Source organism: Cucumis melo, chromosome 11 (genome assembly GCF_025177605.1).
Source record: "Cucumis melo cultivar AY chromosome 11, USDA_Cmelo_AY_1.0, whole genome shotgun sequence".
Lineage (NCBI taxonomy): Eukaryota > Viridiplantae > Streptophyta > Magnoliopsida > Cucurbitales > Cucurbitaceae > Cucumis > Cucumis melo.
The window spans coordinates 16,569,011-16,588,185 of record NC_066867.1 but is presented as its reverse complement, the minus strand read 5'-3'; the positions used below and the strand labels follow the sequence as shown (position 1 = coordinate 16,588,185).

Genomic DNA, 19,175 nt, shown 5'->3' with positions numbered 1-19,175 from the left:
CATTTAAGTCTCTGTATCTACTAAAACACCAAGATTGGAGCACCATCACTTGGAGACCTTCCTAATATCTGAGCTTGACATTTTGGTTTGTAGGAACTAAAATTGGAAAGAAAATTTTGTCGAGAGAAATATCTTTTAGCTTGAGATTTTGGTTTATGGGAATCAAAATTGAAAAGGATATTTTACAGAGAGAATTATCTTTTTTCTTGAGAGAACATGCAGAGCATGTAGAGTTCTTTCCAAAAAATTACTCCCACTTTGTATACATTACCTACTTCCCCTTTCTTCATCCTTAAGAAGAGGAAGTTATTAAAAGAAATGCCTGAATAACTCCCACGTAAGGGAGTTATTCAATTAATTTAAATTAAATTAATAATACATTTAACTAATATTTCATTTAAATCATATTTAAATGAATATCTCTTACATAACCTATAGTTTTAATTTAGGGGTTTTTCAAAAATATAACAAAGCGACCAAATATTTACACTATATAGAACAATTTCGAAAATGAAAAAAGAGCCCACAAGTTGACACTGAAAAATACCAAACATGCCCCATCAATATGCAATTAATCTGGGACTTGCGCGTGTAATATATTTTTTATATGATCTTATACCAAGATCGTTTAGATTTTGCTACACGATTAAACGAATTTTTTTCAAGATTTCTTTATACACGATCGTTTAGATTTGACTATTCTTTCTTACATGATCATTTAGATTTGGCTACCCAAATCTAAATATTGTTTTTCAAGATTCTTTCGTACACGATCGTTTTGATTTGGCTACACGATCGTTTAGATTTGGTTACCCAATTCTAGACGATTTTTTTTCAAGATTCTTTGGTACACAATCGTTTAGATTTGACTAGACGATTTTTTTTCAAGATTCTTTAGTACGATCCTAAACGATCGTGTTTTGAGCTCCAACTATTTTTTTTCCAACAATTTTTTTCAAGATCTTTTATATTTGGTACACAATCTTGAACCAAATAACACGATTTTGAACCAAATAATACAAGATTTATTGATTGAAAAAAGAGATTATTGTTTCAAAAAAATATAAAAAAAAATGGAAGAAGAAGAGAAGAAAGACAATGGAAAGGAAAAAAAAATCAGACAAGAGGAAGAAAAGTCGCAGAAGAAGAAGAGAAGAAAGGTGATGGAAAGGGAAAAAATCGCAGAAGAGGAAGAGAAGAAAGACAACAAAAAAGAAGGGCAAACCTGAAATGTTTTAAAAAAATGGTCAGCTTTATGGGCCTTTTGATTTTGTTACACGAGTCGTAAATATTTTGTCGGTTTGTATATTTATGAAAATTAACCTTTAATTTAATTAATTTCTTGAAATTAAATTTAATAAAATTAATTAATTAATTAATTAATTCTCCATTTAATTAATTACTAAATTAAATATCTTATATTTAAAAGGTTTTTTAAAAAATATAACAAAGCGACAAAATATTTATACTGTATATAGAACAATTTCAAAAACAGAAAAAGCTCACATACCCAAAATAAAAAATACCAAAAATGCTCCCGTCAACACGTGATTAATTTGGCAGTTGCAAGCGTAATATATTTAGTACACGATCTTGTACCAAGATCGTTTAGATTTTGGCTACACAATCATTTAGATTTAGCTACCTAAATCTAAATGATTTTTTTTTCAAAATTCCTTTGGTAAACAATCGTTTAGATTTTGTTAGTCTTTGCTACACAATCGTTTAAATTTGGTTACTCAAATCTAAACGTTTCTTTTTACCTTCATGCAAAATTTAAACGATATTTATATTTGGTACACGATCTTGAACTAAATAATACAAGATTTATTGATTGGAAAAAAATTATTATTTCAAAAAAATATAAAAGAAAAATAGCAGAAGAAGAAGAGAAGAAAGACAATGGTAAGGAAAAAATATCACAGAAGAGGAAGAGGAGAAAGACGGTGAAAAGGAAGGACAAACCGAAAATATTTAAAAAAATGGCTAGCTTCATGGGCTTTTTGATTTTGTTACACGAGCTGTAAATATTTTGCCAGTTTGTTATATTTATGAAAATTAACCTATATTTAATTTAATCTAAATTTGAATCATATTCAAATAGAAATTTCTCTGGCAACCTATAGTTTTAATGTTTATCATATACACATTAAATTTTAACATACAGTTTTAATTTGAATCTATTTCATATTAAATTAATATTTAAACTTATTCAAATATTTTATTCTCTCATAAATTAATTTTGAATCATATCCAAAATAAATTTATATATAATAAAGTTGAATTAAAATATAAACTTTATATTATAATGTATCACCATACATTATATTAATTCCTAAAGTAAATTTGAATATTTCAAATTACAACCAATATATATTAATTTCATTACCCTTTACGAGCTAGGAAGGGGATCTAATGAACCTACATATCAAAAGTTACAACAATATGAGATTAATTAACTAAACTCACTAACTACATTAATCAATATTCGTTAACTACGTGTACACTCCACTAAAGACTCACATATGCACCCTTTATCACTATAGATATATTTCTGTGTCCACTGATATAGATCAATAATAGTAAGTTCGTCCTTCACAAGTGTTCGTAACATCAGCAGGGTCAAATACCGTTTTACCGCTCAGTTACTTCTAGTCCTTAAATACTAGTGCTCCTCTAATGAACAACCTATTTATGGTCCAACCTATAAACAAAAATGTCTCTCGTGCCATAAAGAGGATGGGGCCATTTGTTCAAGTCTTAGAGACACCATTTAAGGAAACACTCATCTACTTATCCTAAAGTCGAAAATGAGTGAATTCTATTTTGTGTGATTATGTTCCTAGCTTCCCACTCGGTCTTGTCCTCAAAATGATGAGTATATTAAGTCAATAATCTGGCTACTCTCGCTCGTACAAACCAAAGGACAATCCCTCGTGAACAAGATTTCATAATACACTTAGGATTAAGACTAAGTTACCTAAGTCATCCTAATGAAATAAAAACCTAACTAGTTTAACGGAGTTACATCTAGTAGATACTATTTCGTGGTCCAGTCTTATGCAAACTCATTATATAGGATATCCTCACTCGCATGTCATCTACACGAACTTGTTGGATCATTGCGCTTGTATCAAATCTAAAGTGAATCGTATCCATAGTATTACCAGGATAAGATATCTAGTCTTATCCATATACTATAGACCTTTTAAGTTGTATCTCGAACATTGATCCTTGTATGTCTCTACATGCTCAAGACTCATCAAATAGCTTAGGATGCTAGTTTATTGGATTTAGTTTATTAAGAAAAAACTCATAGTATAAGCAATAACACTTTATTGAAATTATAATATTAACAATTTATTAATAACAGTCAACGAATTACATTTACTATCTACGAGTTTTATAACATAAAACTCAACATTAAATTTATAAATCCATTTATGTGATATGGGTTTAATATCTTTAGGCTTCGACACCAAAGTCCCACGTATGATTCTTTTTTAATGCATCCACTTCTTCTTCCATAGCTTTTATCCATCGGATGCTTTATGACGCTTCTTCATATGTTGTTGGCTCTTCAAATGTTGTTAATATTTGCATCTATACATACCTAGAATTTGGTTTTCTTATTATAGTCGACCTCCGTAATTGTGGTTCTTGATTATGTATTCCACTTTGCCAAGGCTTTGTGTCTTTAATTGTTCTTCTTCATCTTCGTCATTTTCTTCTTCACCTCTCATTGGAGCATGTTCTACTTAACTTATCTCTTCTTTGATCCTTCTTTGAAAGACTTCTCATCCTTGTTTTACTTTTCTAATTCGGGTGCTTACCATGATGATGCTTAATCAAATATAATATTTCTTGATGTATAGTACCGTCCACTAATAGGATTACCGCACCTCCACCATTTTCTTTGGTTGTCATATCCAACAAAGATGAATTTGATTGCTTTCTTGTTGAACTTGCTTCTTAGATGATCTGGTACGAATAAATAGCATACACAACCAAAGGCTCGAAAGTTTCCTATTGTTGGCTTGATATTCAACAACTTTTCATAAGGTGACTTGAATCCAAGCCTTTGTTGAGCAAGTCTGTTAACCACATGAGTCGCTGTTCTCATGCACTCAGTCCGAAATCTTCCTGAAACATTACTTGCAAGTCTATTAATTGATGACGTATCTTATACTTTTGCAAGTATTAAGAGAATTCATTAGAGATATATCCCCTCCCTCCCTCTCTTATTTGAACACAAGCATCAAATTCTCTTTCCTAACTCACATTTTCAACCTGTTCTTTGAATTCTTTAAATTTTGTAATTGTTTCAGACTTTTCTTTCATAAAAAACACCTAAACATATCTGGAGAAATCATCAATAAAGGTCACCATATAGTGCATTCTACTAGTTGAAGCTTGCTTAATAGAGCAAAATACATCTGATTGCACCAACTCTAATGGTGCTTTGAATTTGTACTCCTTGAATGGTAGTTGATGTGCTTTCCTATACTAGTAATCAGCACATACCATATCTTCTCTGATATCAAGCTGTGGCAACCCTTTCAGCATGGACTTGTTTATTATTGTCTTCAATTTGTTGTAGCTCACACGATCGAGTCTTGCATGCCACAAATCTATTGTTTCATTATTCTGCGTCTTGTTCACGTAGGTGGTCTCTATTGACATAACACAGATGGAGTCCATTCTTCATCCTTCCATTAACTATGTACCATTTATTTTGAGATTATGATACACCTTGACGTCATCAGGTCCAAACACGATGAAGTTTTACCTATTGAAGTCAATTGAGATACTGACACCAAATTCTTCTTCATTCCAGACACATACAATACGTTATCCAATTTCACTTGATTGGAATTAGAACGAGACACTTATAGTTTTGCCAACGTGGGACACTGACAACTTCAAGTTGTTTGCGGTTACAACAACTCGGCTTCCTTTGTAGTATGTTGTATTTTGCAGCTTCTTTTATCTCATGTCATATTGTTAGAGCATTACGAGTTAACAATCAATCATATTCATAATCTACCTCTTCTACATGGAGAGCTAACACTTCGTTCTCCATCGCATTAGATGTTGGGCGGGGTTTAGGATCTATTGTGGTACAACATGCTTCTGCATCCCATTCTTCACTAATGCTCTGACCCTCGGAGGTGACTGTGTTGCTTTTTGTTGTCTTCTTCTTTGAATGACATTCTCTGGCATAGTGACCTATCTTTCCACACTTGTAGCACTCACCCTTCTTTCTATGGTCGTGTAGACGATTATTTTTACTAGCTCTTTTTACTTGAGAGCTCTTTGGAGTCTCTTCAACTCTTTTCTACCTTACTTTCTTTATAAATTTTGAATGACCTTTTCTTTGGCCACTAAAGAGCGCTTCTTCATTGTTGCTCTTTATTGTGATCTCTGACATTTGCTTAGTCAATGCTTCTTGATTGGTAAGCATGTTTTCTAGGTCAATCAAAGAAGGTTCGATTTTACAACCTTGAATAGAACTAATAAAACTTCTATATTCTGGTTTAAGACCATGAATAATAATTCTTCTCATTCTTGACTCTAAAATAGTTAAGGTACGATCTAATTAAGAGATTTTACCACTTAGAGCTTTTACCTTGGTAAAATATAATTGGTTGATAGTCATCTCCCTTTGAGCAATTGACAGGAGCTTGTTCTCTAAAAATTGCAATCTTCCATTATTCTTCTTTGATAAAAGTGAGGCGAACAGTCCCATACTTTCTTTGGTGTCTCCATAATACTAACGTGTCCCAACATTTCTTCATCAATTGTAGTTTTAGTTGCAAACATGGCCTTACCTGGCTTGATATTCCATTTCTTCAAAGCAACAATATCCTCTGGTGGATTAACTTCAGTGCCTCCTACAATATCCCACAAGTCTTGGTCTTGAAGATATGACTTCATGCATGTGGACTATGTTTTCTAATTCTGAGTGTTAAGCTTCTTGATTCCTCCAATAACATGAAGGTCTCCCATCACATGTAATGATGAATGCACTCCAGGATTTGCTGTGTCTCAGACCAACAAGCTTAACAGTCCTAGATTGTACTTGATCTTTAAGAGCTCTAAGCTAGCTTGGCTCTGATACCACATGTTGAAGAAATTGGCAGAAAGGAAAGAGACATTCACTTGGAAGAAAGAAAGTTTTATTAATAAAATTTACAAATGATAGGCACTCATGGAGATAAGTTCACTCACTTTCACTCAAAGTTTCTTACGAACTCTCTTTCTCTCTTCCTCTCTTTGCTTACATTGTTTGGTTTTCTTGGTTCACATATGAGGATCACACCTCGCATGAATTCCTCGAAGTCCAAAGCAAAAGATTTCTCTAAAATTCTATCTAGATATTTATTTACATCTTTCAACGTAATTCTAGATATTTTTCTTATCCTTATCTAGAAGAGTTAGCTATAATTCTTTATCTTAAAAATCTAGGATATTTCTATGTTTTAGTTTACATAATTATAGAAATTTAAATATTATATTTAATATTTGGAGAACTAGTTAGTGTTACCATATACTCTTTGTCTTAACATATTGGTACTTGTTTAGTTTTTGGTTTCTTTTTTTTTGTCACTTTAATCCGGTACCTTCCGAGTCTTTTAGAATTTATATAGTCTAAAAAAACTGGGGAGATAATCACAAAACCCAAAACCGCCTTTCGCAAATACCTGTTTCCTAATTTTCGAAAATACCATTTCGAAGCCCGCTGCGTGTGTCTATAAATACTCTTTTCCTTCGTTTTCTGGAGGACGAAACGAAATCGACGTCGACATATCACTTTGTTCATCCTCTGGACCTCTTCTTCAGATCGTAGTTCATCCTCTGGACCTCTTCTTCAGATCGTAAGTTACTTAGAAAAATGAGCTATCTCGGTCTCGGTCGCCGGATGTGGATGATGGCGAGTGTAGCGGTAGTACAGAGCGGGCAATCGGACGGAGGCCACCACGAGGCGACGAAAGGAGTAGTTTCTCTGCCCCAAAAACTTAGGGTTTCGTCTGCGGAAACAACCGCCGTAAATCTGCGGCCAATTTCAAGTGCGTGGAATCAGGAGGGAGAGGACATCAAGAGGGAAGCGAATGGTGAAGAGTCTCTTCGACGAGTAATGTACTTGAACTGCTGGGGGCAGGGGTGAGAACTATGAGATAGGGACGCCAAAATTGGGAGATATGAGTCTCTTGGAGATCAGTTTTTGCCCTGAGTTTTGGGGTTTTTATGTCCTGATCGGAAATGAGGATTGGCTCCGGAATTGTTCAGCTATTTTTACGGAACGATCTCATCGTTGATTGTAGATTACTACTGGAACTGAGAAGCCAGAGTGATCATATATATATATATATATATATATATATATATATATATATATATTTTTAATTCCCTGAACAAGGGTTGTTTGTTATCCAATTTAATCAAAATCAAATGTGTACATAGGAAGTAAACTTCCTTTTTAAAAATAAAAAAAAAATTGTGTGATTTTTTTCATCTTCACCTCGTTTATGATCCATTCTCGGATCCTTTTCTATGTTGATATCTAAAATGGATACCAAACTATTATGGAATGAAAAGAAGTATTTGATGATCTTCGTAGTATACAGTTTTCAGATTTCTTTTCTTCTATTTTGAAAGTATTGAAATTCATTAAGGGAAATTATTCTAAATTCAAAACTATTTAGAAATAATCACAAAATAAAACAAAATTTTTATCGTTAAAATGGAAATTGACAGATTTTTTATGTTTTATCTGGTTCTATTTCTTTTTTGTTCTTTTTCTTTATTAATAAAATAATGAAAGGGGTAGTTTTAAAAATATAACACCAAGATATTTATATGATAGTTTAGATTTGGTACACAATCATTTAGATTAAAAATTATTTTGGTAAACGATTATTTAGATTTGTTTACACGATTATTTATTTTTTTTTAACACATTTATTTAGATTTGTCTATTTTTTTTTATAGGATCCTTTAGATTTGAGTTAAAGATGTTTTTTTTGTCAGTTTTTTATAATGATGCACGTAAAATTTGATTTCTGGAGGGTCATGGCAAAGGACCATCAAGAAAAATATTTTTCTTGATACAATGTTTATCTTGATGGTCATGTACGTCAAGAAAAATTCCCATATTTTGTTAAAGAAATACGAAAATTCGTAAAAAAAAATGTGGATTATTAATTTCCTTGATGGGCAAAGTTCCCTTAGTTTCATTGATGGTCTGCAAACGTCAAGAAAACTATTTCTCGATGGACAATAAATATCATGGATAATATATTATAGTTGACGGGCAATGCCCATCATCGAAAAAAAATTAATATATTTGTTTTGGATTTCTTCATGGGTTTAGAATTTTCTTGATGGGTTAGGTTTCTTAATAGACATAAAAAAAACGATGGGCAAGGTCCATCAAGAAACATGATATCTTGACGGGCAATGACCATCAAGAAAAAGAATTATAATTTTGGGTTTGAGATAAGATCATGGGCAAGGCCCATCAAGAAAACGATAGATTGATTGATAATGTCCATCAAGAAAAAATATTTTCCACTAACCACAAAATTCGGGCCCTCATTAACGGACTAAACACGATATTCATCATTTTTATCTCTCACTCTATTCCCAAATTAAATTAACATTACTCTAATTTTATCATTTTTCTTATTAATTTCTAATTTTTTTTAAGTAAAGTCAAATGGATAGGTACATAACTTGAACAAATTTTTTTCTAATATTAAATTAATAAATCTATTTACATTTAAAATTTATTTAAGAAAATCTATTTAATACAAAAGACCAAAGGGTGTAGTCATTAATTAAATTTAAAATTATTTAATTTATTGTTATATTTATGAGTTATTTAATCAATTAAAATAAAAATAAAAAGTGAAGCCATTGGTAGTAATAACTAATTTATTAAAATTTATTTGTTAAAAATTATTTTAATAAAACAATTTATTAAAATAAATTAATTTATAAAATTTTCCTCCTAACCCTAATTTTCATTTTCCCCCTTTCTCTTCCAAATCCATCTCAAGCCTCCATCTCAATATCTCAAACCTTCATCTCAATATCTCAAGCCTCCATCCAATCTCACCGCTGCCGCTAGACGCCGACTACCGTAACCCGTCGCCGTCGTTGAAGCCGCAACAGATAAAGAAAAGTTTTTTCACTTGTAGATCCTCGGAGCAAGAAAGATTGGTGAGTTAATTTGAATGATCTCTCACAGGTTATTTGATCTCTCTAATCTCTAGTAATAAATTGGACAATGCTTTGATGGTTTAATATTTCCTGATAAGTGGGATGGGAAAACTGAGTTACACAGTTTCAAAATTTCATTACTAACTGTTGAACCAATGAACAATTCCCTTCACTGGCATTATGAGGAATTTATGTGTGTTGGAGTAGTGGCAGGAAACTTACTGATAATTTCTTTTCTTCTTTCTTCCTTCCTTCATTTCTTTCTTTTTTCTTTAAACTTAGAACAAATAAGATTATCATTTTTCGTTTTACTATTTATGTCATAATTAATTTCAGAATGATCATGTTTCTCTAATTTCACATATTGAATTTGAAAATTTCAGACGATAGAGTTTTGGCGTGAAGCTGAGATTCTTTAAAAGCTTCACCATCCAAATGTGGTGGCCTTTTATGGTGTGGTGCAGAATGGACCGGGTGGGACATTGGCTACGGTGACTGAATTCATGGTCAATGGCTCCTTGCGGAATATTTTAATTATGTTTCTTTTCCAGTGTTCATTTGAAGGTGGTATTGCGGGAGAACCTGGATCCGAGGCTCATGGTGGGTATTTTTCTCTGCCTTTATTCATTTTATCTTGTTGGATGTTGTGTTCTCCAACTTTTATTGGTGGGATGATAAAAGATATGATTGTTCAATCTCTATATAATTTGAAGGTTCACAATATCATGGAAGTAATGGATACCAATTTTTTAATGCTCAACGCTATGAATATCTTTTCACGTTCCTAGTGGAACTTTTTTCTTTTTGTACCTAATTAATATATCGACCTGATCAGGTATACCTTTTGTGGTTTGGCTACTTTGATTCTGATCAATGAGGTTCACCAGTTGGACTTGCGGAGTTTACTTGTAATACTTTGCTGAGGAAAATTAATCACCATTGCTAATACTGCTCTTCATTTGTATTAAGACCATGCTATTTGGCTTCAATGCTACATGTTATTTTGACATGTTATGGATAATATTGGAATCTATTTCAATTCATTAGGACTGGGTGGTGTTTTGTCAAGCTAGTTTAGAGTGTGGATTTCAGGGAAGAACAAATAAGTTGGTTGATGGATGCTATTCGTTTTGGCAGGTTAGTTTCGGTATTGTTTGATTCAGCGTTTCTTTGGTTTTCATTTGATTGATTTTTGACAACAGGGAGGCGTTTGCTCACTATTAAAAAGATTAAGTTTGGATATTGATGAACAATCAGTTCAACCTTATGCTCGAGAAGGCTCTTCTTTTAATGATCTATCAACTGGTATGTCATCAATTTTCTTCTTTTGTTTTCAACCTATCCTTAGAGCATGTTTTCTTTATCAATATTTCTTGGTATAAATTGTCATATGGTTTTGATTCTCTTTTGTCCAATTGGAGATGTCTTTTATAACTCATTTGGCTCTGTAATTTCATACATCAATGAAGTTGTTATAAAAATAATAGTAGCCAGACAACATTTACATGAATATAATGGATTAATTTTTTCAAACCAATTACAAGTTAGAATTTTGAGCCTATTCTGAACGTTTGCAACATACATCACCTTTTTTCTTGAAAAAATTAGCTTTGTTCTCTTCCAGTCAAATAGCAAAGCACAAATTTAGAACTATACAATTCCAAAAATACTTTTTTTCTCCAAGCATAAATTGCCCTAGTAAACAAAGATTAGACATCTCATTACGGGCAAATACGGTGTATGCACTCTATTCGTTAAGACATGGTAGTGTTCGAGACGAATTGAAATCTATGGTCAACACGTAAGTATTTAACCGTAAGTTCACATTAAGTATATATTTATTATGTAAATTGCAATTTGTTATTTTTTTTATTCTTTTTAATTCAGAGGCTTAAGAATGTTGTATGCTGAAATAAACACAAGAGCTCGACCTCTTACTTGGGTTTCTGTTAAGGTATGAGTACTTATATTATAAATAAATGATAATGTGCGTTCAGCTTAAATATTTATTTTTATTTTAACATGTGTTTTGAATATATGTGTGCGTATAGTGTGCTCAACAGCCGGACAATATAAAATGTAGGTATTACGTGATGAAGTTCATGCAAGACATAGTAAGGCAAAAGAGCATTACAATTACAAATGTGGTATGCATTTTATTGCACCATATCTCTTATAGCTATTATTCTTAAGCTTAGTACAATCTAGTAATTAAATTACATTTATTTCATTTACAATTGACGAGACAAGTACCTTATACTCAATCTGAATTGGATATGGTGAGAGTGGAATACTGTGACTTTCTAGGACGCTACATATGATACATGTTTTTATTGCAATGAACGAGTAGTTTTTATATTTATAGTTTAGGTATATCTTGATTCGATGTCAATTTCTGTAGGATTATGTCTTGATCATATTTGTTAGATATTGTTTTTTGTAGAACAACATTGGTTTACAGTTGATTAATGAAAATTAATTAGTTCATTTTATGAAATATATGTTACTTGTTTGTTTCAATTATATATGGTATGATGGTATGAATTTCATATTTGTGATTGTTGATATTTTTCCTTAGTTGTTTGAAGTTGGGAAGTTAGAAATTTCGAATTTTTGGAGTTCTGGATTTGTGTGAGTTTTGAGTTATGCAGGTTATGTAGTTGACATGCAGATTTGAAGGAGTTGTTTGAACTAGGTTTGTATTTGTATGTAATGGATTTTACATAAGTTGTCAAGTTGGAAGTTTCAAGTTGTTGGAGTTCTGGAGTTGTGTGGGTTATGTAATTTTGGAGTTGTGGTGGAGGGTTATGTAGTTTACATGAATTTGCAGGAGTTGTTTGAATTAGTTTGTAGTTGTATGTAATGAATTTTGCATATTTTAAGTTTTTGGTGTTTTCAGTTTTTTATATTGTTTGAGGTCGATCAGGTCACATATATGGGCGGGTGGTAATGACCCATTTTTTTTCTAAAGTTGTTATAGTTGACGGGCTAAAAACGTCAATAATAAAGTTTTATTGACGAGTAAAACCCATCAATAGAAGGGCTATCTTGATGGATTGATCCACTTTCTTGATGGGCAAAAGACGTCAATGTCACATTTCTTAATGACCAATCCCATCAAGAATAGGTTTTTGATGACATGTTTTGACCATCAAGTAAACTGGTTTTCTTGATGAACTTTTTAGTTTTCTTGATGGACAAAACACATCAAAGTCTTCTTTCTTTATGGTCAATACCATCAAGAAATAGTTTTTTATGGCATGTTTTGGCCATCAAGAAATGATTTTCTTGATAGGCTTTTCAATTTCCTTGATAGGCAAAAAATATCGAAGTTTCCTTTCTTGATGGCCAATACCATCAAGAAAGAACTTTTGATGACATGTTTTAACCATCAAGAAAATTAGTTTTCTTGATGGTCGGGCTTTCTTGATGTCTGCCTACATGATGGGCAAAGACTATCAAGGTAGATATTTTTTGACGTGCTTTGCACATCGAAGAAGGCCAAATATGTAGTAGTAGTACACAATCTTGAACAACCAAATAAAAAAAAAATTAAAAAATAGATATTTTATATTTTAAATCAAATAACAGTTCTTTTTATAAAGAGAAAAAAGACGATGGAACAAACTAGACAAGCGAAGAGCGGAAGAAGAAAAAGAAAGAAAGAAAAACGATTGAATAGACGAAGAGATAAAATCTGGAATATTTAAAAGATTACAAACTTAATGGATTTTGTTACACTAATCATACTTATTGTAGTAGTTTGTTATATTTATGAAAATTTCTTTAAGAAATTTTAATTAAGGCGATATTTACTTGTTTTTTCCATCCGTATTTGGACCGATTCAATTTTTTTTACACAGAAAGAAGGATTGGAGAAATTCTTATAGAAACTATTCATAAATAATATAGAAAAATAAAGAAAAGAAAGAACTTATAAAGTACAGAGAATTTGATAGATTTGGGTAGTATTTTGCAATATGCTTCAAAGTATTAGATCCAATATATTGTAAAATAAAATATACGTACAATATACTATAATGTTGGGAAATTATACATATATCTAACTTGTGTTGTGTTGTGAGGTTTTATTGTTCCTCCGGGCCTAAGTCAACTTTGTGGGTTGAATTGAAAAGTGAAATTTGATAACCAGATTGGTATTTAACGAGTAAGAAATCATCTGCCTTGCAGTCACTCCCTCGTGCATTTAGTTTCATTTTAGTGTTATAGTTGTATGTGGTTATAATAATATGAATATAATAATAGTATGCCGGTTATTATAACTTACATTTAGAGTGCAAAATATTATAGTTTGTGTTTGAGTACAGAGTATTCTAGTATCAGTATGTATTATTATAATTGTGTTTAAGGTGCAGATTATATGAAGATTATTATAATCTAGGTTTTTATTTTCATTTAATAAATTTAGTTTTAATTTGGTTTTTTCACTACGAATAAAAAAATATGAATGATCATTTTATTTCGTCGTAGCTTAATAAATATGATCAAGAAACTATCAAAATTAGACATGCATCTCATACACGTAATTGGGTTTCCAATTTTTTACCTAATTTCAGTTCGTGTTTCGACCAATCATATATCACATCATCATAAGTTAAATTATTAATTTTTATAAGGTTAATTTACATAAATATAACAAAATCCAAATTATTTACGGTTCGTATAACAAAAAATTAAAGCCCATAAAGTCACCATTGTTTTTTCTTAAATTCCAAATGTGCTTTTTGTTGGTTTTGAATATTGTGGAACCATTCTTTACTTCAGTTCTTTTTTTCTTTGCAATTTATTATTCTCTTCTTCGTATTATTAGTTTCTTCATATTATTATTTCTTCTTGTTCATATTCTTACTTCTTTTAATTTGTGATTTCTTTATTTCTTCTAGAATTTCTTCCTTCTTCTTCATCTTTCATCTTCTTTTTTTCTTCTTGGTATAGGATCTAAACGATAATCGTGTACTAATATCTAAACAATCAGTTATCTATCTCAGATAGATCGAGAGATAGGTCACTATCACTAATAGATCGTTTAGACTAGGTACAAGGGTATAAGATCGTGTAGTAAGATGTATAGATTTGGTACAAGGTCGTTTAGATTTGGTACAAAATTGTTTAGACTGGTTAGAGGGTATAAGATCGTTTAGACTGTATACAAGGGTACAAGATTGTTTAGATTGTGGTCAAGATCGTTTAGGTTAGTTACAAGGGTATAAGATTGTTTAAACTGAGTACAAGGATACAAGATAGCACTACAAGAATTGGGGGGTCCCGATGCACACACACGTTGATGGAAGTGCTAAAAATGTCAGGATATGATTTTCCGACGCAGAAGGTGACGTCGGGAACATCGTCAAAAGAAATGCGTTGAGAGAACATTTTCCGACGCTTCATGAACAAGGCATCGGGAATAACCTTCTCTTGACGTACCCTTTTCGATGTCGACGTTGCATTGGCAATAGGTAATTCCTGATGTCCTCATTGCTGACGTCACTTGTGCGTCAAAAAAAACCTTATTCCCGACATTTTATGCATTGGAAATTCCTTTTATATGTATTTTTTTAAATATGTAATTTTTATTTGTTTTCCCTAAAATAAACTTTAATAAATCAAGTCTCTATTTTGTGAAATATTTACATTCGTTTTAGATTAAATTAAAGGAAATTCAAAATAAATCAGTAAATTATGAAATATTGATAATTTAGATGATACAAAGAAGTTCAAAAAATATAATAGCGTTTATAATACAAAAAATATAATGTTCATAATAGAAAAAAGTGCAAAGAAAGTCGTACGTCTTCTAACGAGCCTCGTACGCCATTCTACACTGCAGGTCCTACAATGATACAAAAGTGGCTAAATTTAGTACATATATATCCATATCATTACTGTATTTCAAAAGCTTAAGAATAATGGAAACATATATGCGTACCACAAAGCTAGGGATCATGTGGTGGTCCTTGCTGTACCCAAGTCATGTCTTGTATCAGCTTCCGCATTTGTTCCACTTCTGAAGCTTACGCTTGGTGATTTCTTGTATGCTCTTCAATCCGTTCAATTCGTTCCAATGCTTTATCAAGCTTAGCTTGTAATTGAATCTCTCTTTTTGTGGACTACAAACATGACATTGAGGAACTGCTTGTACTTGTCGTCTTGCGGGTTTTCGGTTTGGGTCTCCAACCAAGGCCTTTTGAGTAGCCTGGTCGTCTACCCAACACCTGATCGCATATCTCATCCTCAGAGAGTGGCTGACTACCCTTTGGGGTAGGTTGGGATTGGAGTTCTAGCATTTGATTATGCAACAAATTTAAAAACTAAGTTAGTAAGTCAAAAATATATTATAAAAAAGGACAAATAAGGGCATAAGTGTTCCTTTCATAACTTATATACGCATCCTCTGCAGCCTGCAACACGAACGTCCTAGATCAAATGTGTGTTTGTCGAAAAAACACTACACGGTCGATCGACTCCCCTCTTTGCTCAGTGAGCTTGTGCTGTCGTTGTAGAAACGACTTTGACTCGCTGCTATGATTGTAAGACTGTTTCTGTCTAGCAACCTTGTTCGTTCGTGATTGCTCATGCATAAAAACAATTATGTTGTTTATTCTTATACATATTAAAAGTTGAAATCATAATTAACCATGATAAATGGTTCAATTGTTCACCTGGAATGCACGACTCATGTAATGGTCACAGAGGAAGTGTCAATCATCATCGTGTCCCACCAATATGTTTGGTGAGTTGGCACGAGCCTCCTTAGGGTCACTGTACTTTTTGAAGTGCCTGTGACAGTCGTCTCAAAACTCTTTAAAGGTGTCGAGCATCTGATGCTCAACGAACCTATTCACCCCTTCCAATAATGCTACCTTACAAGTTATCGTACTACCACCCTTGAAACCATCCCAAATAGAAACAAATTAAAAACAAAAAAGGCTACCATAACTGCAGAATAGCCATCCAAAATCAACAACAAAGTTGTTTAACACAAACAAGCTACCATAACTATAGGATAACCAAAACAAATCTTAACAAATATTATAGAATTTTTATCGAAAACAAATTGGATTGCCCCTCTCAAATTTTCAATTCAAACCCCCCACCCCCTTCAAAATTTCTATTCAACCCTCCCTCCCCCATTTCAAATTTTCAATTCATCCCTCCACCCCTTTCAAAATTTCAATTAAACCCCCCTCCCCACACTTCAAAATTTAAATTCAACCCTAAACCCCCCTTCAAAATTTAAATTAACCCCCCACCCCTCAAATTTTCAATTCAACTCTAAACTTCCCTTTCAAAATTTAAATTCAACTAAACCCGCTTCAAATTTTCAATTCATCCTCCACCATGTCAAATTTTAAATTAAACCAACCCCCATCCACTTCAAATTTTCCATTGAAACCGCCCCCCCCTAAAATTTTTATTCAACCCACTTCAAATTTCAATTCAAAAACATTCAAAGTTTCAATTCAACACACATTCAATACAACAATACATTTCATAAACAAAAATCTATTCAAAACAAAATCCTAAAACATTTTTTTAAAAATAAAAAACCCTAAACTATCTAAATAAACCTAAAAACTAACGATTTTAAACTTACCTCAATGTACGGCAGTAGATGATGACAACGAACGATGGCGACGAAGGCAACGACAGCGAGGGAAACGGCGGGTGAGGGGCACGTCGACGATTCTTCTTCCTTTTGCTTCTCTTTTTTTTTTCCTTGGCGTTTCGATTCTGTGTTATACATAATTGAAATGAATTTATAGGGGCTCTCTCGACACAACCCGAAAATGTTGGAAGATCCCACTAATGGCGTCGAGAATGCTCCTCCATTCCCGACACACAACAACAGCGACGGGAATGCTCCTTATTCCCGACGCCGTACCCGACACATGATACATGGCGTTGGGAATACATGTCTACCATAATTAATGTGGCCTAATTTCTGACGGATCTTTCCCAACTCATACATGACACGTCAGGATAACATGTAAGTTTCGACGCCTACCCCGATGCATGGTGCATGGCGTCGGGAAAACATGTAATTCCAGACATTTTACACTGGGTGTCGAAAGAGCCTTTCATTGTCGACGAATGTTCTCTCGACATCTTTCTCTGCATCGGAAGAACCCTGATTTCTTGTAGTGTAGTGTACTAAGATCGTTTAGACTAGGTACGAGGGTATAAGATCGTTTAGATTCAGTACAAGGGTACAAGATCGTTTAGACTGGGTACAAAATCGTTTTTAATCATATTTTCAAGAGTATGTGACCGAGGGGTATTTTTGTTATTTCACGTTATGGGCTTGTAGATTTTTTTCCTTTTTTCAAAAATTGTTAAGTTACCATTTTTTTTACTATTTTTTGCCATTAGCTTAATCACTTTGGACTAACATCTCATTTTCTAATTATTTATTGAAGTACGATTCTCAAATAATTACATTTTCCCCAAATGTCGTTCAATAGAAGCAAGCAACCCTGTAATTCTTTTTAAGAGAACGACAAATACACATTTTCATTGTTTCACATATAAATTAATTAATATTCTAAAATACATACATGTATACATAAATGTACATACATACATACATAAAAAAAAAGTTTATGATAATAGCAAAAATAACAAAAAAGTTTATGATAATAGGGTCCATGTCACTACATTTTCTAAATTGCAAAGGTAGCAAATTTAAAAGCGGATAGCCCTTTGATAGCCTTCTGATAGCCATCTGATATATCTAATTACTTATCATATTTGTCATAATTGTAATATACAAAAGAGAAGTGGTATGAGCTGTTTTTTTTTCTACATTTTTTTGTCATCTGATGAAATTTTCCATTTCTTTTCATTGACCACAAGTTTTCTCTTAAAATAGTATAGAAAAAATATGATTAATTTTCATAAATATAACAAACCGGCAAAATATTTACAGTCTGTGTAACAAAATGAAAAAACCCATGAAATTGGTCATTTTTTTTTAAATATTTCAAGTTTGCCCTTCCTTTTTATCGTCTTTCTTCTCTTACTTTTTGCGATTTTTTTCTTTCCATCGTTCTTTTTCTCTTCTTCTACAATTTTTTTTAAAAAATATTTTCATTTCCCCTTCTTTCTATCTTCTTTTTTCTGCAATTTTCTTTTCCTTTCCATCGTCTTTTTCTGTTCTTCTGTAATTGTTTCTTTTATATTTTTTGAAAGATCATATGCCAATATAAAAGATCGTGAAAAAAATCGTTGGATATATTTGATAGTCAAATTTAAACGATCATGTACCAAAGATAGCCAAATGTGATCAAAGAATATTAAAAAATCACAAAAAATAGCCAAATTAATGTAAATAATTTTTTTTAAAAATCAATCGGTTAGATTTGGGTAGCCAAATTTAAACTATCAAATCTAAACGATCTACTATTTCTAAACGATCATGTACCAAATCTAAAGATCGGGTATCAAAAAATCTGATTTGGTTACCCAAATTTAAACAATTAAATATAATATAAACGATTGTGCACCAAATAACAGTAAAATCTAAATGACTACGTAGCAAAGAATCTTGGAAAAAAACCGTTAACATTTCGGTAGCCAAATCTAAACAATCATATAGAAAAGAAAATAATAGCAAAATCTAAACGATCATATATTAGGCGTGCCAATTAACATTTTTAGTATTTTCCATTGTAGGCCATTAACATTTTCATAATTTTCTATTATGGGTTTTTTTTTCCATTTTCAAAGTTGTTCTATACTGTAAATATTTTGCCATATTTTTTAAGACTCCAAAAAATATTATACCAAAACGAGAAGATTATATTCTTTAATTAAGTTAAACACGTAAACTAAATATGAAAATAAGACTTCAGACCAATTATTATTAAAACATAATTTAAAATTTGGGAAACTTTTCTAAATATAATAAATCACGGCCCTTGTAACAAATC

At 32.0% G+C, this 19,175-nt stretch overlaps 1 long non-coding RNA gene across 1 annotated transcript; it reads left to right on the top strand.

Moving 5' to 3' along the window:
- Window positions 1–9,765: 9,765 nt before the first annotated feature.
- Window positions 9,766–10,490, top strand: LOC127143861 (uncharacterized). Its single transcript, XR_007815421.1, has 2 exons — window positions 9,766–9,956; window positions 10,061–10,490. It is a non-coding gene; the product is annotated as an uncharacterized LOC127143861 (long non-coding RNA).
- The last annotated feature ends 8,685 nt before the right edge of the window (window positions 10,491–19,175 follow it).